The sequence below is a fragment of the Hemitrygon akajei genome, chromosome 11 (genome assembly GCF_048418815.1).
Source record: "Hemitrygon akajei chromosome 11, sHemAka1.3, whole genome shotgun sequence".
NCBI lineage: Eukaryota > Metazoa > Chordata > Chondrichthyes > Myliobatiformes > Dasyatidae > Hemitrygon > Hemitrygon akajei.
The window spans coordinates 22,353,305-22,361,262 of record NC_133134.1 but is presented as its reverse complement, the minus strand read 5'-3'; positions in this window follow the sequence as shown (position 1 = coordinate 22,361,262).

The following is a 7,958-nucleotide window of genomic DNA, read 5'->3' as shown; positions in this document are numbered from 1 at the left end:
ATTCTCCCTAGGTTCTCCAAAGCTTCAGCTGCATAAGGGGGAAGGAACAGCAGTTCTCAATCTCACCAAGACCCTTCCTTAAACACTAGAGATTCTGCAGATGCTGGACATCCAGAGCAAAATGCTGAAGAAACCCAGCAGGTCAGGCAGCATCTATGGATACGAGTAAGAAGTCAATGTTTTGGGTTGAGACCCTTCATTGGGTTCATCAGACTCATCATCCATCTGATATGCCCTTGCTTGACATCAACATCAGCCTTTGCTTGTATTATCAGAATCAGACTCAGGTTTATTACCATTGATATATGTTGTGAAATTTGTTGTTTTGCAGCAGCAGTACAGGGCAATTCATAAAAAAACTACTGCAAGTTACTTTAAGAACTATATAAAAGTATTGCAAAAGGAGAGCAAAAATGAGGCAGCGTTTATGGGCTCGTGGTCTGTTCGGAAATCCGATTGCGGAGGGCAAGAAGCCATTTCTGGAATGCTGAACATGTACCCCTTCCCCCTGATGGTACCAATGAGAAGAAGGCATGTCCTGGATGGTGAGGGTTCTTTATGAAGGATGAGGCAGAGCCTATGGTGGATGTCTTCAGTAGTGGGGTAAAGGCATGTGGGACATACTGCTGCATTAACGTGCTTTAGAGGTGGAAGATTAGTTGCTGTTCTTGCAGTAAAACTGGGAACCAACGGACATGCCTTTTCTGTCTCATCTACTTGAAAACTCTGCACTTCAGCAAAGCTCCTGATGAGAATCTCATTGTAGAAATGTTCCCAATCAATATTGTTGAGGTCTGGCAAGGTGTAGAGCTTTTCAGACATCTGATATGGCCTGAACCTCTTGCCCCATAGTCTGACACCTGGAGGAATCGAGCAGCTGAGTGCTGTTTCTCTGGAAACATGGGCTATTAAAAACAATAGCCTGCAATGATATTGCCGAAAAGGAGCGAAGATCCTAATCACAGTAGCATAGCGGTTAGTGCAACAATTTACAATGATAGTGATTAGGGTTCAATTTCCACTGCTGTCTGCAAGGAGTTTGTACGTTCTCCCCATGACCGCTTGTGTTTCCTCCGGGTGCTCCGGTTCCAAAGGTGTATGAGTCAGGGTTAGTAAGTTGTGGGCACGTTACTGTACATTGGCGCTGAAAGCACGACAACACTTGGGAGCTGACCCCACCACATCCTCAGATTGTGTTGGTCGCTGACACAAATGGTACATTTCACTGTATGTTTCGATGTTTCAATGTTCACCTGACAAATAAAGCTAATCATTCTTAATCTTTACTCTATTCAAACATTTCCATGATTCATCAGCAGTTTCTTCATGAGTTCGGTCTTAAATCAATAAGTTTTAAGAACTATAACTGAGTTACTTGGTTAGTTGAATCAGTTCAAGAATGCTGCTAAACTGATATAATTCTCATTTTGTATGTGCAGTTGCAAACTGAATGCAAGACATTTGTAGTCAGATAGTCAGATAGAAGAAGATTGTGTCCTCAGTATGTTGATATATTGAACCCAAGATATTCTGATATAGGGAGGAGTATTTGCAATAGCTGTTACGTACTTTAAGATAAGACAAGATAAAACTTTATTTATCCCAGAGGAAGTTATTGTTGTAAGTTTGCTCAGTCAGAAATATATACTTTATAATACAAAATGTAAGCATTAGGGTACAAAAGAATACAAAATGTGTATTAAAAAGTAATAATGCAAAATACAGATGTGCATACTTATACACTTATGGAGCAGGAGTTGTCGAGTCTTATAGCCACAGGGGAATGGATCTCCTGTGGTGTTCAGTGGTGCACCTCGGTGGAATCAGTCTGTTACTTAAGGTGCTCCTCTGTTTGTCTGGTATGTCATGGAGGGGTAAGAGGGATTGTAGCTTCTGCCGCATCCTCCTCTCAGACATAACCACCAGGGAATCTAGACCCACGCCCAGAATGAACCAGCCTTCCTGACAATCTTCTTGGCATCAGCTGCTCTCAACCTGCTGCCCCAGCAGACTATAGTGTAGAGTAGGAAACTAGCCACCATTGAGTCGTAGGACATCTGCAGCACGTTACTGCAGTCATTAATGACCAGAGCCTCCTCCAGAATTGTCCTTCTGTGTTAGGTTCAGTATTTTAAATGTGTAGAGCACAACTAAATTAGGATTTCAGTAAATTGAATATGAGCAGAGGTGGGGGGGTGGTGAAGCCATTCTAAAAGGTTGAGAGTGTGTCTTCAGACTCCTGTACCTCTCTCTCTGATGGTAGCAATGAGAAAAGAGCGTGTGCTGGATGGTGAGGATCCTCAGTGCCTCCTTGAGGCATAGCCTATTGGAGATGTCCTCAGTGGAGGACATCATAGCATTGGATATTATGTATTATATTACTGATAGTTTTAATAAAATTTTTCACCGTGCTCAGGCGATTGATTATACCGATCATGTGTCTGGAGGTGATGCACAACACCCAGTTGCATTCTATAAACAAAATCTATAGTACAGAGAACTAACTACAGCAATGGGCCCATTTGTGATCCTCTGGTGCCATTTCCTTGCAATAACAACTGCTTTCAAAGCCATGAGCATCCACAGAGAAACGTAGGGATGACTCTAATACTTAGTAATTATGAAATAGATTGGAAATCCCAGCATGTGATCCATTCAGTCAAATAGTTTTGATTTTTAATACAAAACAATAGCTCTTCCCACCCTTATTGATGCCAGTTTGGAGCACCACCTCTGACAGCCCTTCCTTCTTCTCCAGAATATGCAGCAGTTGCTCTGTAGCCTCCTCAAGCTTAGTACCGCGGACCAAGGTGTCATCCCAGAATCATATCAACCAACCACCGAATCCCATGCCTGGTCCGCTAACTTTGGAAACCTATTGAAGCCTGTCAAATATTGGAAGGTCTAGATAGAGTGGACATGGGAGGATGCTTCCAACAGTGAGGAGGAATTTATTTAACCAGAGTGGGATAAATCTGTGTAATTCATTGACACAGACAGCCTAGGAGGCCAAATCATTGGATGTATATAAAGTAGAGGGTGATAGGTTCTTGGTAAGCATGGGTGTCAAAGCTTACGGGGAGAAGACGGGAGAACAAGATTGAGAGAGATAATAAATCAGCCATAATTGAATGACAGAGCAGACTTGATGGGTCAAATATCATAATTTTATTACTATGTTTTACGGTCTTTTGCAGGTTCCTAAAACTAATGCTCTCTTAACTCTTCTCCCATAACATACTGCTTAGTCAGTCTTAGTGCTTTGGTCTCAGATTGGAGTCCACTCCCTCAGGAAAACTTCACCCCATCATCATTCAGAACTGATTTCTGATTACAGAGCAAGAAGCCTTTGGGAGATCTCCTGAACCACTTGCCTGTTTCTGAGTTTGACACTCAGTTCCTTTCTGCTATCACCTTCTTCATCTGCACGCTGACTAGCCCCTGAAACATAAGCACTTTGTTAGGAATTAGCCTCTGCAACTATTAAATTAAAGCAAATGCTGTGTTATATTTTTTTCTTTACATGGACATGCTGTGATCAAATAGAGCTCCTTCTTCCTAGTAACCCCTGACAGATCACTGTTTGAACCGACTACTGTCCCCCTCTCTCGCTTCCTTACTGCAACAGTTCAGCTTCGTTTGTGATTGGTCTGTCAGGGCTCACTGATTATATTTAAATACTTTCGCACTTGGTGTCTCCAGTTCCCCAAAGACTAATGCCTTTGGTCTGGTGAAGGGGGAGTTTGGGCCATGAGTTTAACTCTAGAAAAACTAATTATGGAGGGACACCTCCCAATGAACTATTAAGCCGTAAGCAGAAATGGACCCTGTCATTAAACATAATTTTCATGAGAAATATGATGTGAAGGGTTGAGGCCAGGACCTTCAAACAGTTTTTCTCAGATGGTCGGACCAGCGTAGGACTTATATTGTGAATTGTAGTGTATTTGGGAGTGTAATGGAACAGAGGGAACTAGGAGAACAAGTGTATCATTATCATCATCATCATGGCCCTGTCATATGAAGTGGGTGATCATGGTCTTTGACCATGATAGTTCTTGGCAATTTTTTCTGCAGAAGTGGTTTCATTGTCTTCTTCAGGGCAGTGTCTTTACAAGGTGGGTGACTGCAGTCGTTATCAATACTCTTCAGATACTGTCTGCCTGGCATTGATGGTCACATAACCTGTGATATGTCCCAGCGGCTACATCTGCATAGTCTCCAGAAAGTGCAGAGAGGATGGTGAAAAGGCATTTAGCGTGCTGACCTTCATCAGTCAGGGCATTTGTTATAGGAGCTGGGACATTATGCTGCAGTTGTATAATTTGTTGGTGAGGCTGCATTTGGACTACTGTCCCACACACACGAAATGCTGGAGGAACTCAGCAAGTCAGGCAGCATCTATAGAAAGGAGTACACATTGACGTTTCAAGCTGAGACCCTTTGGCATGACTGGAGAAAAAAAAGATGAGGAGTAGATTTAGGCAGTCGATGTTTTGGGCAGAGACCCTTTATCAGGACCCATTTGGAGTACTGTGTCCAGACGTGGTTAAACTGGAGAGGGTGCAGAAAAGATTTACAAGGATGTTGTCAGGAGTAGAGAGGCTGGGCTACAGGTTCCAGGAATGTTCTTCCTTGGAACGTGGGAGAATTAGGGGTGACCTCATAGAGATGTGTAAAATTTTAAGAGGCTTAAATAAGGTGGATAGTAGCAGACTGGGAGGTTCAGAACTATGGGGCATCAATTTAGGGTGAGAGGGAAAGATCTAAAAGGGACCTAAGGGGCAACTATTTCACATATTGTGTGGTGAGTTTATGAAATGAGCTGCTGCTTTTTCAACTTCCTTCACCGGTGACACTTCCAACACAATCACCTCTAGCGCAAGAAGTCCAGTGGGGTTTGGATGGCGGAGTTGATGAAGTGTCTCAAAAGTGTGAGGTAGGTGATGCAGTTCTGAGGGCCCACCATGAGCGCTGACGTACATCAGGTTTTTGCTGCCTGCCTCACTGTGCCCAGTCCAATTCATCCAGCCAGTAGCTCTCTGGGCTCCTGTGGCTCTAATGGTTCCCCAATGCCTGCAGGCCCACTTGGCCATGGATTTCATCACAGGTTTTCCACCATCTGATGGGGCCTTAGTGATTGTGACAGTGGTGGACAGGTTCTCCAAGGTGGCTCACTTCATTGCCCTCCCAAATCTCTGTCAGCCATTACAGCAGACCTGCTTCTCCAACATGTAGTTTGCCTCCACGGTTTCCCTCAGGACATTGTGTCAGACGAAGGGCCACAATTCGTCTCCCACTTCTGGTGAGTCTTCTGTTTCCTCTCTCACACTTCACTGAGTTTGCCCACTGGCTAACATCCATAGACCAATGGTCAGTAGGAAAGAGCCATTCAGCAAATGGAGAAGCTTCTACGATGCTTCGCCACCTCTACTCCTTTGACATGGAATATGTATCTGCTCTGGGCTGAACTGTCTCACAATCTACACACCTCCTCTGCCACAGGTATGTCACCCTTTGAGGAGCTTCATGGCTACCAAACCGCGTTGTTCTCCACGGAGGAGTCAACAGTAGAGTTCCCAACCCTTTGGTTTGCCAATGTTGGAGTGTTTGGAAGAGGGCATGGAGGACCATACTAGCTGCCAACTGCATCTACTGCCACGAGGCTAACTGCGGCCGGTACCCGGCCAGACTATTTGAGCCTGGAAACCATGTCTGGCTGTTCATTTGAGATCTGCCCCCAAGCACCAACTCCTCCAAGCTCTTACCCTGGTTCATTGGTCTCTTTAAGATTATCTATTCCATCACTTGCCACCATCCCTAAGGATAACACCTACCTTCCACTTGTCCTGCCTCACCCCCATTGTCTATTGACCACTCAACTCATCTGAGCCTGCACCTCCAGAACCAAGACTGGTAGAAGGAGGTCCAGTGCACATGGTTCACTGGTTGATGGATTTACATTGTCGTGGATGGAGTATACAGTACCTGGTCAACTAGAAAGGGTACAGCCTGGAAGAGAGGTCCAGTGTCATCTTGGATCCATTACTTATTAAGGAGTTCCACTGGACCCATCCAAACCGTCAGGTGCTGGACGTAGGAGGGGAAGTCCTGTCAGGACTGCAGAGGCAAGCACCTCCCAGGCTTCACCCAGCAAACAGAAGTTACCTCCCATCCATTTTCAGCTCATCACCTGCAGCCTATTTGAACCCAGCTTTCATCCACAGCCCTTGTTCACTTATCAAACCAGCCAGCCTCAACCAGTTGCCCCTAGCCTTCAGTTATCTTGTTGCCTAGTTGTGTTAAGTATCTGTTCTCTCTTGTTCTGTGGCCTCTTGTGATTTGTTATTTTGCCATTTACTAGTAAAGTATTGTTTATTGCTAAATCGTCTCTGCTGCTTGGCTTTTGGGTCAAGCCTCCTCTACACTTCCTGATGAAAGCAGCTCCCATCATCAAGGACCCCCATCATCCAGGCCATGCTCACTTCTCACTACTACCATCTGGCAGGACGTACAGGTCCCACACCACCATGTCAGAAACAGTTACTATCCTACAACCATCAGGCTCCTGAACCGGGGAGAATAATTGCATTCAGTTCAGCTCTGAACTAATTCCACAACCTACAGATTCACTTTCAAGAACCCTACAACTCATCTTTTCAGTATTATTGTTTTTATTTGCACAGTTTGTCTTCTGTTTCACATTGGTTGTTTGGCAGTCTTTGTTTATGCATAGTTTTCCATTATCTCGATTGTATTTATTTTTCTGTAAATGAATGAAAAATGTATCTCAAATATTTGACTTTGACTAATCAGAGGGCAGTTTCTTTGGGTTATTGGTATGCGAATAGGCTTCACTATAACTTGCTATTTCAGTGGAACAGATCGAGACCTTCATTCAGTTATATGACAATAAATCATTGTGCTTAGGATGATAAGGTAATCTTAAGTAGTAAAAATATTTCCATGGAGCTGCTGAAATTGATCTTTCCCACAGAAGAAATCTTTTATGTGAGCCTAAGGATTTGCCGAGCTTTAAACTTCTGACTAAAGCTGGAATTATAAAGATTCATTCAATAGAAGTTCACAAATGCTAATAATTCACCCATACCTGAGAAATATTTTTGTGGGACAGTTCTCCATTTCCTGATTGCTTCTGTTTATCCAGTTAATGGGCCCATCAGTGGAAGGAAAGCAAAGAGGTCAGACACTGTTGCCATTTGCCACTTGGCCTAGTAAGGCTTCTTAAAAAATTAAAAATCTGTTTGAATCTGATGTCTTAATATGGTACAGGTTTGTGCGAAATATAAACACTGGCATGAATGAATTGGCATGAATGGTTTGTTTCCATGCTATGCATGAATCCTTAACAACCTCCCAAAATGTCATATAGAATGCAGAGTAACTTTTCCATAGTCCAATAAATAGCTAAACAGGTTGGGCAAGAGTTAGCTTCCAGGGTCAATGTATATGGTCTGAATCAGCAGTACTATCAATCAGAGAGTGAAGTTCCACACCTCCTCGTTGGCCAAGTTCTAATGGCAATGATTGGCTGTGGATAGAATGATGTCAGAGGCGATACCTCCATTACAGAGGACTCTGTCATCAGCTATAGAGTCATGCAAGATGGAGATGGGCCCTTTGACTGTTTTGCCCAATGAGCTAGTCTCATCTGCCCACGTTTTAACGAATTAGCTTTACCTGTCACATGTATATCGAAACATTGAAATAGACAGTGAAATGTGTAGTTTGCATCAAGGATATGCTGGGGGCAGCCCCCAGGCGTCGATATATTTCCAGCGCCACCATAGCGATGCCCACAGCTTAGTAACCCTAACTCGTAGGTCTTATGGGCAGAAATCGGAGCACCCAGAGGAAAACCACTTGAGCGCAGGTGAAAGTATACAAACAGCTTGCAGAGTGGGAAGTGAACTGCAGTCTTAGGTCTGCCTCTGTGA